At 44.0% G+C, this 18,010-nt stretch overlaps 1 protein-coding gene, 1 long non-coding RNA gene and 1 other non-coding gene across 4 annotated transcripts in view; all 3 read left to right on the forward strand.

Annotated features, from left to right (window-relative positions):
• The window catches only part of c15h8orf34 (chromosome 15 C8orf34 homolog), a 169,808-nt gene that overhangs the window by 30,341 nt on the left and 121,457 nt on the right, over positions 1 to 18,010 (forward strand). The window lies entirely within an intron of this gene.
• LOC110489840 (uncharacterized) lies at positions 1,319 to 3,465 on the forward strand. The gene is made up of 2 exons (XR_016486606.1): positions 1,319 to 1,565; positions 2,852 to 3,465. It is a non-coding gene; the product is annotated as an uncharacterized LOC110489840 (transcript).
• Positions 15,490 to 17,190, forward strand: LOC149977420 (uncharacterized). The gene is made up of 2 exons (XR_016486608.1): positions 15,490 to 15,682; positions 16,579 to 17,190. It is a non-coding gene; the product is annotated as an uncharacterized LOC149977420 (long non-coding RNA).

Consider the following 18,010-nt stretch of genomic DNA (forward strand, 5'->3'; position numbering starts at 1 on the left):
CCTCTTTTCCCTGAAATGAACTGAATCCCCAGGGCTACATTGCAGCCCTGCCACCTCCGTCAGCCATGGTTACCTGCAAGGAAACACGTGCCGTCATCATTGCTTTGCACAAAAAGGGCTCCACAGGCAAGGATATTGCTGCCAGTAAGATTGCACCTAAATCAACCATTTATCGGATCATCAAGAACTTCAAGGAGAGCAGTTCAATTGTTGTGAAGAACGCTTCAGGGCGCCCAAGAAAGTCCAGCAAGCGCCAGGACCGTCTCCTAAAGTTGATTCAGCTGCGGGATCGAGCCAACACCAGTACAGAGCTTGCTCAGGAATGGCAGCAGGCAGTTGTGAGTGTATCTGCATGCACAGTGCGGCGAAGACTTTTGGAGGATGGCCTGGTGTCAAGAAGGGCAGCAAAGAAGCCACTTCTATCCAGGAAAAACATCAGGGACAGATGGATATTCTGCAAAGGGTACAGGGATTGGACTGCTGAGGACTGGGGTAAAGTAATTTTCTCTGATGAATCCCCTTTCCGATTGTTTGGGGCATCCGGAAAAAAGCTTGTCCGGAGAAGACAAGGTGAGCGCTACCATCAGTCCTGTGTCATGCCAATAGTAAAGCATCCTGAGACGATTCATGTGTGGGGTTGCTTCTCAGCCAATGGTACCAACACATCCTCCGAGAGCAACGTCTCCCAACCATCCAGGAACAGTTTGGTGACGAACAATGCCTTTTCCAACATGATGGAGCACCTTGCAATAAGACAAAAGTGATAACTAAGTGGCTCGGGGAACAAAACATCAATATTTTGGGTCCATGGCCAGGAAAATCCCCAGACCTTAATCCCATTGAGAATTTGTGGTCAATCCTCAAGAGGCGGGTGGACACACAAAATCCCACAAATTCTGACAAACTCCAAGCATTGATTATGCAAGAATGGGCTGCCATCAGTCAGGATGTGGCCCAGAAGTCAATTGACAGCATGCCAGGGTGGATTGCAGAGGTCTTGAAAAAGAAGGGTAACACTGCAAATATGGACTCTTTGCATCAACTTCATGTAATTGTCAATAAAAGCCTTTGACACTTATGAAATGCTTGTAATTATACTTCAGTATTCCATAGTAACATCTGACAAAGATATCTAAAGACACTGAAGCACTGAATAATTGTGTCATTCTCAAAACTTTTGACCACGACTGTAAATATATAAATATATATATTTACCCCAAAAATATATGGGGAATTGGAAATGATGCAGACAATTACATTGCTGGAAGCAACAATCTATCCGCAATATTAAAGTTGACCCACCCCTTAAAACAAAGACAGTGAGCAAGAGAGAGAGAGTTTGAGGAGGAGGGTGGAAACTGTTTAGTCTCCCCTCTCATCCTTATATGAACCTTGATCATGTGATATCCTGTATGACGGGAAATGAAACTTAAAAGCAGACCCTCATTCGTTTGCATAACGACACACCCTTGTCATAACTTCCTCTAGAACTGTTCTAAAGTAATCTGTTGAATCACTCTTACCTTACCTGTACCCTGAGATCAACATCACCTAGACAACATTAGGTAAGTACTTTATCCATCTAATCGTGATCATACTTCCTAAGTGTCATAAGTTTGACATTTTGGTTTCAATATTTCAACTCTGCATTTTGGTTATTTTTGGAATCTGTAGATGAGCAATTTGTTTAGGATGTCCTTTGCCTTGACTATGCTAAGTCTCTTATATCCTCTCTGTAAAATGTGCATATGATCAAAGACTAGGTCACCAACAAAGAAGCGAAACAATTGAATGAAAGCATACCATGACATTTTCATGGAATCGTTTTGCACCTTACGGTTTTTGTTTATAATGTTGTGAAAAGAATGGAGGTTTGTTACTGTCCCCCATAGAAGTTAAGCTACTACATAGAAGTTAAGCTACAGATGTAGGATCTTAATTTGAGACAGTTTGCTACAGCAGGAAAATAATCCTGCAGCAATGGGAAATGTGAATTATTATGTGGATTATAATAATTGGACAATTTTGTAGGTGTCGATAAATGTTTTGTTAGGGGAAATCTAGTCTGAAATGTCAAAGTGGAAATTACAAACTTTAGATGCCTTTTTAAAACTCAAATACACTACAAGTTTACATTTTCTGCGGTGAAGGAAAATTCTCAGCAACAAAGAAGTTATTAAACTAAATCAAAATGTTGTGTGGACAGACCTTTGATGGGGGAGATGCTCAAGGTAAAAAAAAAAAAGCCACACTCACTCATCACACATTGTAGGGTAAACAAGCTAGAACCACAGATGAAAGGGAGGAAGTAAAATGATCTTTGCTAGAACCACTACTGTGGTGGTCTGGATCAGCTGATCATCCCAAATGCAGATGAATCAGCTAGTTAGTTATGCTTCCAAAACAAGCTAACTAGTCTTTACTTGATTTAAATCTGTTCTGCTACTGACAGTCAAACTGCAGTTGCCCCTTTTCCTGTCCCTGATCCTGAGACGAGACATGCTAGCAACCCTAAGTAACCAACTACTGGCAGTATTCATTTCAAACTCACCACCCAGCGCTGTAGATCACTCCATGCAGGTTGAAGGGTTGGGGAGGGGACTTGTTTCAAGATTCATGAGTTCATGAGAACATCTAGTTTGATGGGCAATTTGTTAAAATTAAAGTAACAAGAGAGAAAATAAATAAGTTTAAAAAACACCACCAATCAAAAGGGCACTGTTTTAATAGTAGGGACAAAGGGCAGGTTCTCCAGTACCCCTAGGACTCTATCTGAGCATGTGCCTGACTGGCCATATCATTAGGGTGTAGTAGATCTCTCACATCACTGACAGTCCTGTCTTCTTTACAGCAGCATTTACACAACCATGTGGGCAGAAGATGACTTCTCTCTTCCCTCTGGGGTAGTGCGACTGGGCCAATCTGAACCACAAGATGGCTATACCTACATCATGTACCACGGCACCACTAAGCAGGCCGCAAATCAAATCCTGAACACTGGTTTTCGTCAGTCTGCTGGTGGTATGTTGGGGCGTGGAGTGTACCTCAGCCGAGACCTGCAGAAGGCAAGCAGGTACCCCCTGGATCATCCTGAAAATCAGAGGGTTGTCATTCGAGTCAAAGTCAATGTGGGCAAGGTGAAAAGAATTGACAGTCAGTATCATGCTCTGCGGACAACCTGGCATGAGAACGGTTACGACACCGCCTGGGTTCCTCCTAACTGTGGTATGGTGAAGAGTGGTCTAGAAGAGGACTGTGTCTGGGATCCAAACCGCATCACTGTCTTAGATTTCATCCAGCCTAAAATGCAACAGCCCCAGTGTCATTCACGCTGGTGATGAAGGGTGGATAATGTGTAACAATATGAAGAGAAAAATACATTGAATGTATTTCAACAGAATGTCATTTAGTCTCATTGACTAAAACAACAGCTGATTTTGACCAATAAATTGTTACAACAATAAACCGTCATCTCTTGTTATGTCATTGATCTACATTCCATTCTCATGACTTTTCCTACGTCATGACAGAGAGAACATTTACAAGAAAACGAAACTACAGTAGCTCGCCTTTTCTCCTGACTGCAGGGTGAGGTGTCAGAGATCAAGATAAAAGCAGATAATCTATATGTAAATATACTGTAGATACAATGATTATGGGTGAATCACTCTATTCATTTCAACAAACAACAAAACAATTAACATTTTGTGAATATAATAGTTGTACCTATTGCTTATTTTGAGCAATGAAATATGTTAAACAGCAGAAAAGCCTGAATAGATTTTTTCTCTCCATAGAAAGACAAGTAGTGTGTGTTTGTTATGTATGTTGTGGGTTAGAGTTTGCTGCATGGTAACCGTGCACTTCAAAACAAGTTAGAAAGCATGACCATTATTACGCCACCACAATCTCATCTTTTATATTAATATTTCATAGCTTCATCGCCCAGGTAATAAAGGCATCAACATACAGTTTACATACATGTCTATTGTTATTCAACATTCTGTTAACATACAGTACATGTGTCATATGTCATTTCCCGTTTGTTTCTAGTCTTTCTGTGCCACTGTTACAGTTGACCATTACAATGGAAAGAAGGAGAAATATAGAGAGAGGAAGGAAGGAAGGAAAGGGAGGAGAGGAAAGAACAGCAAAGACTAAACATGCCTCTGTTAACATGTATGTTAAGACACCGTGTGACTCATGCAGTAAATTCATTCACACTAAATAACAACAGATAAAATCATCTTATTCTTCCTCAAAACAAACTGTCAAAAAGGTAGATTACGTACCTGTGTACTCGCCAGTGTTGCCCATACTGTAGAATACTTCTAGTAATCCGGTATATTTCAGTCATGAAACATACTGTACATGAAACATGCATAACACATGGTATCTCTGTATCTTTGTAGATCACGTCTAGTACTGTACTTTACACAGATGGCTGATGAAATTCAAAGTAGTCATCCATACAGTAGTGATGTTCAGAGATACAGCACAGTACAAATCATACAACAGGTAGACCTTACAGTGAAATGCTTACTTACAAGCCCTTAACCAACAATGCTTTAAGAAGTTTTAAGAAAAATAAGTGTTAAGTAAAAAAATTGAAAGTAAAAGTAAAAGATAATTCAACGGCAGCAGTAAAATAAAATAGTGAGGCTATATACAGGGTGTTACGGTACAGAGTCAATGTGGAGGCTATATACAGGGTGTTACGGTACAGAGTCAATGTGGAGGCTATATACAGGGTGTTACGGTACAGAGTCAATGTGGAGGCTATATACAGGGTGTTACGGTACAGAGTCAATGTGGAGGCTATATACAGGGTGTTACGGTACAGAGTCAATGTGGAGGCTATATACAGGGTGTTACGGTACAGAGTCAATGTGGAGGCTATATACAGGGTGTTACGGTACAGAGTCAATGTGGAGGCTATATACAGGGTGTTACGGTACAGAGTCAATGTGGAGGCTATATACAGGGTGTTACGGTACAGAGTCAGTGTGGAGGCTATATACAGGGTGTTACGGTACAGAGTCAATGTGGAGGCTATATACAGGGTGTTACGGTACAGAGTCAATGTGGAGGCTATATACAGGGTGTTACGGTACAGAGTCAATGTGGAGGCTATATACAGGGTGTTACGGTACAGAGTCAATGTGGAGGCTATATACAGGGTGTTACGGTACAGAGTCAATGTGGAGGCTATATACAGGGTGTTACGGTACAGAGTCAATGTGGAGGCTATATACAGGGTGTTACGGTACAGAGTCAATGTGGAGGCTATATACAGGGTGTTACGGTACAGAGTCAATGTGGAGGCTATATACAGGGTGTTACGGTACAGAGTCAATGTGGAGGCTATATACAGGGTGTTACGGTACAGAGTCAATGTGGAGGCTATATACAGGGTGTTACGGTACAGAGTCAATGTGGAGGCTATATACAGGGTGTTACGGTACAGAGTCAATGTGGAGGCTATATACAGGGGGTACCGGTACAGAGTCAATGTGGAGGCTATATACAGGGGGTACCGGTACAGAGTCAATGTGGAGGCTATATACAGGGTGTTACGGTACAGAGTCAATGTGGAGGCTATATACAGGGGGTACCGGTACAGAGTCAATGTGGAGGCTATATACAGGGTGTTACGGTACAGAGTCAATGTGGAGGCTATATACAGGGTGTTACGGTACAGAGTCAATGTGGAGGCTATATACAGGGTGTTACGGTACAGAGTCAATGTGGAGGCTATATACAGGGTGTTACGGTACAGAGTCAATGTGGAGGCTATATACAGGGGGTACCGGTACAGAGTCAATGTGGAGGCTATATACAGGGGGTACCGGTACAGAGTCAATGTGGAGGCTATATACAGGGTGTTACGGTACAGAGTCAATGTGGAGGCTATATACAGGGTGTTACGGTACAGAGTCAATGTGGAGGCTATATACAGGGTGTTACGGTACAGAGTCAATGTGGAGGCTATATACAGGGTGTTACGGTACAGAGTCAATGTGGAGGCTATATACAGGGTGTTACGGTACAGAGTCAATGTGGAGGCTATATACAGGGTGTTACGGTACAGAGTCAATGTGGAGGCTATATACAGGGTGTTACGGTACAGAGTCAATGTGGAGGCTATATACAGGGTGTTACGGTACAGAGTCAATGTGGAGGCTATATACAGGGTGTTACGGTACAGAGTCAATGTGGAGGCTATATACAGGGTGTTACGGTACAGAGTCAATGTGGAGGCTATATACAGGGTGTTACGGTACAGAGTCAATGTGGAGGCTATATACAGGGTGTTACGGTACAGAGTCAATGTGGAGGCTATATACAGGGTGTTACGGTACAGAGTCAATGTGGAGGCTATATACAGGGTGTTACGGTACAGAGTCAATGTGGAGGCTATATACAGGGTGTTACGGTACAGAGTCAATGTGGAGGCTATATACAGGGTGTTACGGTACAGAGTCAATGTGGAGGCTATATACAGGGGGTACCGGTACAGAGTCAATGTGGAGGCTATATACAGGGGGTACCGGTACAGAGTCAATGTGGAGGCTATATACAGGGTGTTACGGTACAGAGTCAATGTGGAGGCTATATACAGGGGGTACCGGTACAGAGTCAATGTGGAGGCTATATACAGGGTGTTACGGTACAGAGTCAATGTGGAGGCTATATACAGGGTGTTACGGTACAGAGTCAATGTGGAGGCTATATACAGGGTGTTACGGTACAGAGTCAATGTGGAGGCTATATACAGGGTGTTACGGTACAGAGTCAATGTGGAGGCTATATACAGGGGGTACCGGTACAGAGTCAATGTGGAGGCTATATACAGGGTGTACCGGTACAGAGTCAATGTGGAGGCTATATACAGGGTGTTACGGTACAGAGTCAATGTGGAGGCTATATACAGGGTGTTACGGTACAGAGTCAATGTGGAGGCTATATACATGGTGTTACGGTACAGAGTCAATGTGGAGGCTATATACAGGGTGTTACGGTACAGAGTCAATGTGGAGGCTATATACAGGGTGTTACGGTACAGAGTCAATGTGGAGGCTATATACAGGGGGTACCGGTACAGAGTCAGTGTGGAGGCTATATACAGGGGGTACCGGTACAGAGTCAATGTGGAGGCTATATACAGGGGGTACCGGTACAGAGTCAATGTGGAGGCTATATACAGGGTGTTACGGTACAGAGTCAATGTGGAGGCTATATACAGGGGGTACCGGTACAGAGTCAATGTGGAGGCTATATACAGGGGGTACCGGTACAGAGTCAATGTGGAGGCTATATACAGGGTGTTACGGTACAGAGTCAATGTGGAGGCTATATACAGGGGGTACCGGTACAGAGTCAATGTGGAGGCTATATACAGGGTGTACCGGTACAGAGTCAATGTGGAGGCTATATACAGGGTGTTACGGTACAGAGTCAATGTGGAGGCTATATACAGGGTGTTACGGTACAGAGTCAATGTGGAGGATATATACAGGGTGTTACGGTACAGAGTCAATGTGGAGGCTATATACAGGGGGTACCGGTACAGAGTCAATGTGGAGGCTATATACAGGGGGTACCGGTACAGAGTCAATGTGGAGGCTATATACAGGGGGTACCGGTACAGAGTCAATGTGGAGGCTATATACAGGGGGTACCGGTACAGAGTCAATGTGGAGGCTATATACAGGGGGTACCGGTACAGAGTCAATGTGGAGGCTATATACAGGGGGTACCGGTACAGAGTCAATGTGGAGGCTATATACAGGGGGTACCGGTACAGAGTCAATGTGGAGGCTATATACAGGGGGTACCGGTACAGAGTCAATGTGGAGGCTATATACAGGGGGTACCGGTACAGAGTCAATGTGGAGGCTATATACAGGGGGTACCGGTACAGAGTCAATGTGGAGGCTATATACAGGGGGTACCGGTACAGAGTCAATGTGGAGGCTATATACAGGGGGTACCGGTACAGAGTCAATGTAGAGGCTATATACAGGGGGTACCGGTACAGAGTCAATGTGGAGGCTATATACAGGGGGTACCGGTACAGAGTCAATGTGGAGGCTATATACAGGGGGTACCGGTACAGAGTCAATGTGGAGGCTATATACAGGGGTACCGGTACAGAGTCAATGTGGAGGCTATATACAGGGGGTACCGGTACAGAGTCAATGTGGAGGCTATATACAGGGGGTACCGGTACAGAGTCAGTGTGGAGGCTATATACAGGGGGTACCGGTACAGAGTCAATGTGGAGGCTATATACAGGGGGTACCGGTACAGAGTCAATGTGGAGGCTATATACAGGGGGTACCGGTACAGAGTCAATGTGGAGGCTATATACAGGGGGTACCGGTACAGAGTCAATGTGGAGGCTATATACAGGGGGTACCGGTACAGAGTCAATGTGGAGGCTATATACAGGGGGTACCGGTACAGAGTCAATGTGGAGGCTATATACAGGGGGTACCGGTACAGAGTCAATGTGGAGGCTATATACAGGGGGTACCGGTACAGAGTCAATGTGGAGGCTATATACAGGGGGTACCGGTACAGAGTCAATGTGGAGGCTATATACAGGGGGTACCGGTACAGAGTCAATGTGGAGGCTATATATAGGGGTACCGGTACAGAGTCAATGTAGAGGCTATATACAGGGGGTACCGGTACAGAGTCAATGTAGAGGCTATATACGTACCGGTACAGAGTCAATGTGGAGGCTATATACAGGGGGTACCGGTACAGAGTCAATGTGGAGGCTATATACACGGGGTACCGGTACAGAGTCAATGTGGAGGCTATATACACGGGGTACCGGTACAGAGTCAATGTGGAGGCTATATACAGGGGGTACCGGTACAGAGTCAATGTGGAGGCTATATACAGGGGGTACCGGTACAGAGTCAATGTGGAGGCTATATACAGGGGGTACCGGTACAGAGTCAATGTGGAGGCTATATACAGGGGGTACCGGTACAGAGTCAATGTGGAGGCTATATACAGGGGGTACCGGTACAGAGTCAATGTGGAGGCTATATACAGGGGGTACCGGTACAGAGTCAATGTGGAGGCTATATACAGGGGGTACCGGTACAGAGTCAATGTGGAGGCTATATACAGGGGGTACCGGTACAGAGTCAATGTGGAGGCTATATACAGGGGGTACCGGTACAGAGTCAATGTGGAGGCTATATACAGGGGGTACCGGTACAGAGTCAATGTGGAGGCTATATACAGGGGGTACCGGTACAGAGTCAATGTGGAGGCTATATACAGGGGGTACCGGTACAGAGTCAATGTGGAGGCTATATACAGGGGGTACCGGTACAGAGTCAATGTGGAGGCTATATACAGGGGGTACCGGTACAGAGTCAATGTGGAGGCTATATACAGGGGGTACCGGTACAGAGTCAATGTGGAGGCTATATACAGGGGGTACCGGTACAGAGTCAATGTGGAGGCTATATACAGGGGGTACCGGTACAGAGTCAATGTGGAGGCTATATACAGGGGGTACCGGTACAGAGTCAATGTGGAGGCTATATACAGGGGGTACCGGTACAGAGTCAATGTGGAGGCTATATACAGGGGGTACCGGTACAGAGTCAATGTGGAGGCTATATACAGGGGGTACCGGTACAGAGTCAATGTGGAGGCTATATACAGGGGGTACCGGTACAGAGTCAATGTGGAGGCTATATACAGGGGGTACCGGTACAGAGTCAATGTGGAGGCTATATACAGGGGGTACCGGTACAGAGTCAATGTGGAGGCTATATACAGGGGGTACCGGTACAGAGTCAATGTGGAGGCTATATACAGGGGGTACCGGTACAGAGTCAATGTGGAGGCTATATACAGGGGGTACCGGTACAGAGTCAATGTGGAGGCTATATACAGGGGGTACCGGTACAGAGTCAATGTAGAGGCTATATACAGGGGGTACCGGTACAGAGTCAATGTGGAGGCTATATACAGGGGGTACCGGTACAGAGTCAATGTGGAGGCTATATACAGGGGGTACCGGTACAGAGTCAATGTGGAGGCTATATACAGGGGGTACCGGTACAGAGTCAATGTGGAGGCTATATACAGGGGGTACCGGTACAGAGTCAATGTGGAGGCTATATACAGGGGGTACCGGTACAGAGTCAATGTGGAGGCTATATACAGGGGGTACCGGTACAGAGTCAATGTGGAGGCTATATACAGGGGGTACCGGTACAGAGTCAATGTGGAGGCTATATACAGGGGGTACCGGTACAGAGTCAATGTGGAGGCTATATACAGGGGGTACCGGTACAGAGTCAATGTGGAGGCTATATACAGGGGGTACCGGTACAGAGTCAATGTGGAGGCTATATACAGGGGGTACCGGTACAGAGTCAATGTGGAGGCTATATACAGGGGGTACCGGTACAGAGTCAATGTGGAGGCTATATACAGGGGGTACCGGTACAGAGTCAATGTGGAGGCTATATACAGGGGGTACCGGTACAGAGTCAATGTGGAGGCTATATACAGGGGGTACCGGTACAGAGTCAATGTGGAGGCTATATACAGGGGGTACCGGTACAGAGTCAATGTGGAGGCTATATACAGGGGGTACCGGTACAGAGTCAATGTGGAGGCTATATACAGGGGGTACCGGTACAGAGTCAATGTAGAGGCTATATACAGGGGGTACCGGTACAGAGTCAATGTGGAGGCTATATACAGGGGGTACCGGTACAGAGTCAATGTGGAGGCTATATACAGGGGGTACCGGTACAGAGTCAATGTGGAGGCTATATACAGGGGGTACCGGTACAGAGTCAATGTGGAGGCTATATACAGGGGGTACCGGTACAGAGTCAATGTGGAGGCTATATACAGGGGGTACCGGTACAGAGTCAATGTCGAGGCTATATACAGGGGGTACCGGTACAGAGTCAATGGGCGTGGGCACCGGTTAGTCGAGGTAATTGAGTTAATATGTACATGTAGGTGGAATTGAAGTGACAATGCATAGATAATAAACAGAGAGTAGCAGTAGCGTAAAAGAGGGGTCTAGGTAGCCCTTGGATTAGCTGTTTAGGAGTCTTATGGCTTGGGGGTAGAAGCTGTTAAGAAGCCTTTTCGACCAAGACTTGGCCCTCCGGTACCGCTTGCCGTGCGGTAGCAGAGAGAACCGTCTATGACTAAGGTGGCTGGAGTCGTTGACAATTTTTAGGCCTTCCTCTGACACCACCTGGTATAGAGGTCCTGGATGCCAGGAAGCTTAGCCCCAGTGATGTACTGTACGCACTACCCTCTATAGTGCCTTGCGGTCGGAGGCCGAGCAGTTGCCATACCAGGCAGTGATGCAACAGGTCAGGATGTTCTCGATGGTGCAGCTGTAGAACCTTTTGAGGATCTGAGGACCCATACCAAATATTTTCAGTCTCCTGAGGGGGAATAGGTCTTGTCATGCCCTCTTCATGACTGCCTTGGTGTGCTTGGAACATGTTAGTTTGTTGGTGATGTGGACGCCAAGGAACTTGAAGCTCTCAACCTGCTCCACTACAGCCCCATCGATGAGAATGGGGGCACGCTCAGTCCTCCTTTTCCTGTAGTCCAAAATCATCTCCTTTGTCCTGATCACGTTGAGGGACAGGTTGTTGGCCTGGCACCACACGGCCAGGTCTCTGACCTCCTCCCTACAGGCTGTCTCATCATTGTCGGTGATCATGCCTACCACTGCTGTGTTATCGGCAAACTTAATGATGGTGTTGGAGTCGTGCCTGGCCGTGCAGTCAAGAGTGAACCGGGAGTACAGGAGAGGACTGAGCACACACCCCTGATGGGCCCCCGTGTTGAGGATCAGCTTGGCAGATGTGTTGTTACCTACCCTTATCACCTGGGGGCGGCCCGTCAGGAAGTCCAGGATCCAGTTGCAGAGGGAGGTGTTTAGTCCCAAGGTCCTTAGCTTAGTGATGAGCTTGGAGGGCACTATTGTGTTGAACTCTGAGCTGTGATGTTTGCAGGAGCAGCACTCACTTCTCAGGACATAGAAGGGCAGAATCCATCATACTATTTTGTGCATAACATAACATAACAAAAACAAGGTTGATTTGCAAAAATCTTATTTGGATAAGCAAGTCTCTATAATGTTAAAATACTGGATTTCACCAGTAATATATGGTTGTTTGTTTGTTTACGTGTGAAATTATGAAAATAAAAATACATTGAATGTATTGCCAAAGTATGTAATTTAGACAAATTTACTAAAACAACAGTTGATTTTGGACAATAAATTGTTTGAACGATAAACCGTCATCTCTTGTTATGTCATTGATCAACATTCCATTCTCATGACTTTTCCTACGTCATGACAGAGAAAACATTTACAAGAAAACGAAACTACAGTAGCTCGCCTTTTCTTTTCCTGACTGCAGGGTGAGGTCTAAGAGCTCAAGATAAAAGCAGATAATCATTGTACCTACAGTATATTTATAGATTATGGGTGAATCATTTTAACAAACAGCAAAATAAACCAAATATAAAATAATATTTGTACCTATTGCTTACGTTGAGCAATGAAATATGTTAAACAGCAGAAAAGCCAGAATAGATTTTTTCTCTCCATAGAAAGACAAGTAGTGTGTGTTTGTTATGTATGTTGTGGGTTAGAGTTTGCTGCATGGTAACCGTGCACTTCAAAACCGGTACCGAGTCAATGTGGAAGCTATATACAGGGGGTACCGGTACAGAGTCAATGTGGAGGCTATATACAGGGGGTACCGGTACAGAGTCAATGTGGAGGCTATATACAGGGGGTACCGGTACAGAGTCAATGTGGAGAATATATACAGGGGGTACCGGTACAGAGTCAATGTGGAGGCTATATACAGGGGGTACCGGTACAGAGTCAATGTGGAGGCTATATACAGGGGGTACCGGTACAGAGTCAATGTGGAGGCTATATACAGGGGGTACCGATACAGAGTCAATGGGCGTGGGCACCGGTTAGTCGAGGTAATTGAGTTAATATGTACATCTTGGTGGAATTGAAGTGACAATGCATAGATAATAAACAGAGAGTAGCAGTAGCGTAAAAGAGGGGTCTAGGTAGCCCTTGGATTAGCTTTTCAGGAGTCTTATGGCTTGGGGGTAGAAGCTGTTAAGAAGCCTTTTCGACCAAGACTTGGCGCTCCGGTACCGCTTGCCGTGCTGTAGCAGAGAGAACCGTCTATGACTAGGGTGGCTGGAGTCGTTGACAATTTTTAGGGCCTTCCTCTGACACCACCTGGTATGGAGGTCCTGGATGCCAGAAAGCTTAGCCCCAGTGATGTACTGTACTCACTACCCTCCTTTGTCCTGATCACGTTGAGGGACAGGTTGTTGGCCTGGCACCACACGGCCAGGTCTCTGACCTCCTCCCTACAGGCTGTCTCATCATTGTCGGTGATCATGCCTACCACTGCTTTGTTATCGGCAAACTTAATGATGGTGTTGGAGTCGTGCCTGGCCGTGCAGTCAAGAGTGAACCGCGAGTACAGGAGAGGACTGAGCACACACCCCTGATGGGCCCCCGTGTTGAAGATCAGCTTGGCAGATGTGTTGTTACCTACCCTTATCACCTGGGGGCGGCCCGTCAGGATGTCCAGGATCCAGTTGCAGAGGGAGGTGTTTAGTCCCAGGGTCCTTAGCTTAGTGATGAGCTTTGAGGGCACTATTGTGTTGAACGCTGAGCTGTGATGTTTGCAGGAGCAGCACTCACTTCTCAGGACATAGAAGGGCAGAATCCATCAAACTATTTTGTGCATAACATAACAAAAACAAGGTTGATTTGCAAAAATCTTATTTGGATAAGCAAGTCTCTATAATGTTAAAATACTGGATTTCACCAGTAATATATGGTTGTTTGTTTGTTTACGTGTGAAATTATGAAAATAAAAATACATTGAATGTATTGCCAAAGTATGTAATTTAGACAAATTTACTAAAACAACAGTTGATTTTGGACAATAAATTGTTTGAACGATAAACCGTCATCTCTTGTTATGTCATTGATCAACATTCCATTCTCATGACTTTTCCTACGTCATGACAGAGAAAACATTTACAAGAAAACGAAACTACGGTAGCTCGCCTTTTCTCCTGACTGCAGGGTGAGGTCTAAGAGATCAAGATAAAAGCAGATAATCATTGTACCTACAGTATATTTATAGATTATGGGTGAATCATTTTAACAAACAGCAAAATAAACAAAACATTAAATAATATTGGTACCTATTGCGTACTTTGAGCAATGAAATATGTTAAACAGCAGAAAAGCCTGAATAGATTTTTTTTCTCCATAGGAAGACAAGTAGTGTGTGTTTGTTATTTGTCTTGTTGGTGAGAGTTTATTGCAGGGTAACCGTGCACTTCAAAACAGGCTAGAAAGCATGAACATCACAGCACCACGATCTCATCTTTTATAATAATATTTAATAGCTTCATCTCCCAGGAAATAAAGGAATCAACATACAGTTTACATACATGTGTCTATTATTACTATTCAACATGCTGTTAAAATCAAATCAAATGTTATTGGCCACATACACGTGTTTAGCAGATGTTATTGCGTGTGTAGCGAAATGCTACTGCTTCTAGCTCTGACAGTGCAGTAGTAACCGTCATTTCTTGTTATGTCATTGATCTACATTCCATTCTCATGACTTTTCCTATGCCATGACAGAGAAAACATTTACAAGAAATCGAAACTACAGTAGCTCGCCTTTTCTCCTGACTGCAGGGTGAGGTCTAAGAGATCAAGATGAAAGCAGATAATCTATATATAAATATACTGTAGGTACAATGATTATGAGTGAATCACTCTACTCATTTCAACAAACAACTAAATAATAATCATTTGTGTAAATCATATTTGTGCCTGTTGCGTACATTGAGCAATAAAATATGTTCAAAACAGGCTAGAAATCATGACCATTACGGCAGCACAATCTCGTCTTTTATCATAATAATTAATAGCTTAATCTCCCAGGAAATAAAGGCATCAACATACAGTTAACATACATGTGTACTTTTATTCAACATACGGTTTACATACAGTACATGTGTGATATGTCATTTCTCGTTTGTTTCTAGTCTTTCTATGCCACTGTTACAGTTGACCATTATAATGGAAAGAGGTAGGAAGGCGAAGAGAAAAATAGATAGAGGAAGGAAGGAAGGTTTATAAATGTAACATGGACATCCCCCTACTGTAGAACACTTCCAGTGTATTTCAGTCATGAAACATACATGAAACATGCATTACACATGGTATCCACAGATACCCTTATCCTATGTGGAGTCCATTCTTTGTGTCTTAGTGGATTTCACTCATGAAACATACATAGGATCTCTGCATCTGAGAGAGAGAGAGAGAGAGAGAGAGAGAGAGGAGGATGTAAACTGTTAGTAAATCTGCCGCCTTTCATCCTTATATGTACCTTGGTGATGTGATAACCTGTTTGATGGGAAACAAAATGTACAACTAGAACCTCATTTGTTTGCATATTCACTGCACAACACGCCCTTGTCAAATCTTCCTTTAGAAGTGGTATAAAGTCATCCGTTGAATCACTCTACCTTACCTGTACCCTGAGATCAACGTCAGCTAGACATCCAGCTCTGTCATTAGGTAAGTACTTTATCCATCTAATGTTGATCAAACCTGCTAAGTTTTACATTTTGTTTCTGACATTCCAACATTTCCTTTTGCTTATTATTTGGAATCTGTTGATGAGCAGTTTGTTTAGGATGTCCTTTGCCTTGACTATGTTAAGTCTCTTATATCCTCTCTGTAAAATGTGCATATGATCAAAGAGTAGGTCACCAACAAAGAAGCTAAACAATTACTACCCGGCATAATAATGTCGACCAGCCACAGGGTCGTGAACAGACCTTTAAGGTGATCAAAGTAAAAACAAAGCCACACTCACTCATCACACATTGTAGGGTAAACAAGCTAGAACCACAGATGAAAGGGAGGAAGTAAAATGATCTTTGCTAGAACCACTACTGTGGTGGTCTGGATCAGCTGATCATCCCAAATGCAGATGAATCAGGTAGTTAGCTATGCTTCCAAAACAAGCTAACTAGTCTTTACTTGATTTAAATCTGTTCTGCTACTGACAGTCAAACTGCAGTTGCCCCTTTTCCTGTCCCTGATCCTGAGACGAGACATGGTAGCAACCCTAAGTAACCAACTACTGGCAGTAATCATTTCAAACTCACCACCCAGCGTTGTAGATCACTCCATGCAGGTTGAAGGGTTGGGGAGGGGACTTGTTTCAAGATTCATGAGTTCATGAGAATATCTAGTTTAATGGGCAATTTGTTAAAATTAAAGTGACAAGAGAGAAAATAAATTAGTTTAAAAATCACCACCAATCAAAAGGGCACTGTTTTAATAGTAGGGACAAAGGGCAGGTTCTCCAGTACCCCTAGGACTCTATCTGAGCATGTGCCTGACTGGCCATATCATTAGGGTGTAGTAGATCTCTCACATAGCTGACAGTCCTGTCTTCTTTACAGCAACATCTACACAACCATGTGGGCAGAAGATGACTTCACTCTTCCCTCTGGGGTAGTGCGACTGGGCCAATCTGAACCACAAGATGGCAAAACCTACGTCATGTACCATGGCACCACTAAGCAGGCGGCAGGGATAATTAGGGCCTCTGGTTTTCGTCCGTCTGCTGGTGGTATGTTGGGGCGTGGAGTGTACCTCAGCCGAGACCTGCAGAAGGCAAGCAGGTACCCCCTGGAGCTTCCTGAAAATCAGAGGGTTGTCATTCGAGTCAAAGTCAATGTGGGCAAGGTGAAAAGAATTGACAGTCAGTATCATGCTCTGCGGACAACCTGGCATGAGAACGGTTACGACACCGCCTGGGTTCCTCCTAACTGTGGTATGGTGAATAGTGGTCTAGAAGAGGACTGTGTCTGGGACCCAAACCGCATCACTGTCTTAGGTACCATCCAACCACAAAGGCAGCAGCCCCAGTGTCCTTCACGCTGGTGATGAAGGGTGGATAATGTGTAACAATATGAAGAGAAAATTACATTGAATGTATTTCAACAGAATGTCATTTAGTCTCACTGACTAAATCAACAGTTGATTTAACCAATAAATTGTTACAACGATAACCTGTTATCTCTTGTTATGTCATTGATCAACATTCCACTCTCATGACTTTTCCTACGTCATGACAGAGAGAACATTTACAAGAAAACGAAACTACAGTAGCTCGCCTTTTCTCCTGACTGCAGGGTGAGGTCTAAGAGATCAAGATAAAAGCAGATAATCTATATGTAAATATACTGTAGATACAATGATTATGGGTGAATCACTCTACTCATTTCAACAAACAACAAAATAAACAAAACATAAAATAATATTGGTACCTATTGCTTACTTTGAGCAATGAAATATGTTAAACAGCAGAAAAGCCTGAATAGATTTTTTTTCTCCATAGGAAGACAAGTAGTGTGTGTTTGTTATTTGTCTTGTTGGTGAGAGTTTATTGCAGGGTAACCGTGCACTTCAAAACAGGCTAGAAAGCATGAACATCACAGCACCACGATCTCATCTTTTATAATAATATTTAATAGCTTCATCTCCCAGGAAATAAAGGAGTCAACATACAGTTTACATACATGTGTCTATTATTACTATTCAACATGCTGTTAAAATCAAATCAAATGTTATTGGCCACATACACGTGTTTAGCAGATGTTATTGCGTGTGTAGCGAAATGCTACTGCTTCTAGCTCTGACAGTGCAGCAGTATCTAACAAGTAATAGTTTCACAACGTATTCCCAAAATACACATACATCTGAGTAGGAATGGATTAAGAATATATACATATATGTCAGAGCGGTATTGAACTAAGATACAGTGGCATTGTATAGAGTACAGTATACACATATGAGATGGATGATGCAATATTTACAAACAATTGAAGT

Source organism: Oncorhynchus mykiss, chromosome 15 (genome assembly GCF_057628025.1).
Source record: "Oncorhynchus mykiss isolate SJ-2025 chromosome 15, ASM5762802v1, whole genome shotgun sequence".
NCBI lineage: Eukaryota > Metazoa > Chordata > Actinopteri > Salmoniformes > Salmonidae > Oncorhynchus > Oncorhynchus mykiss.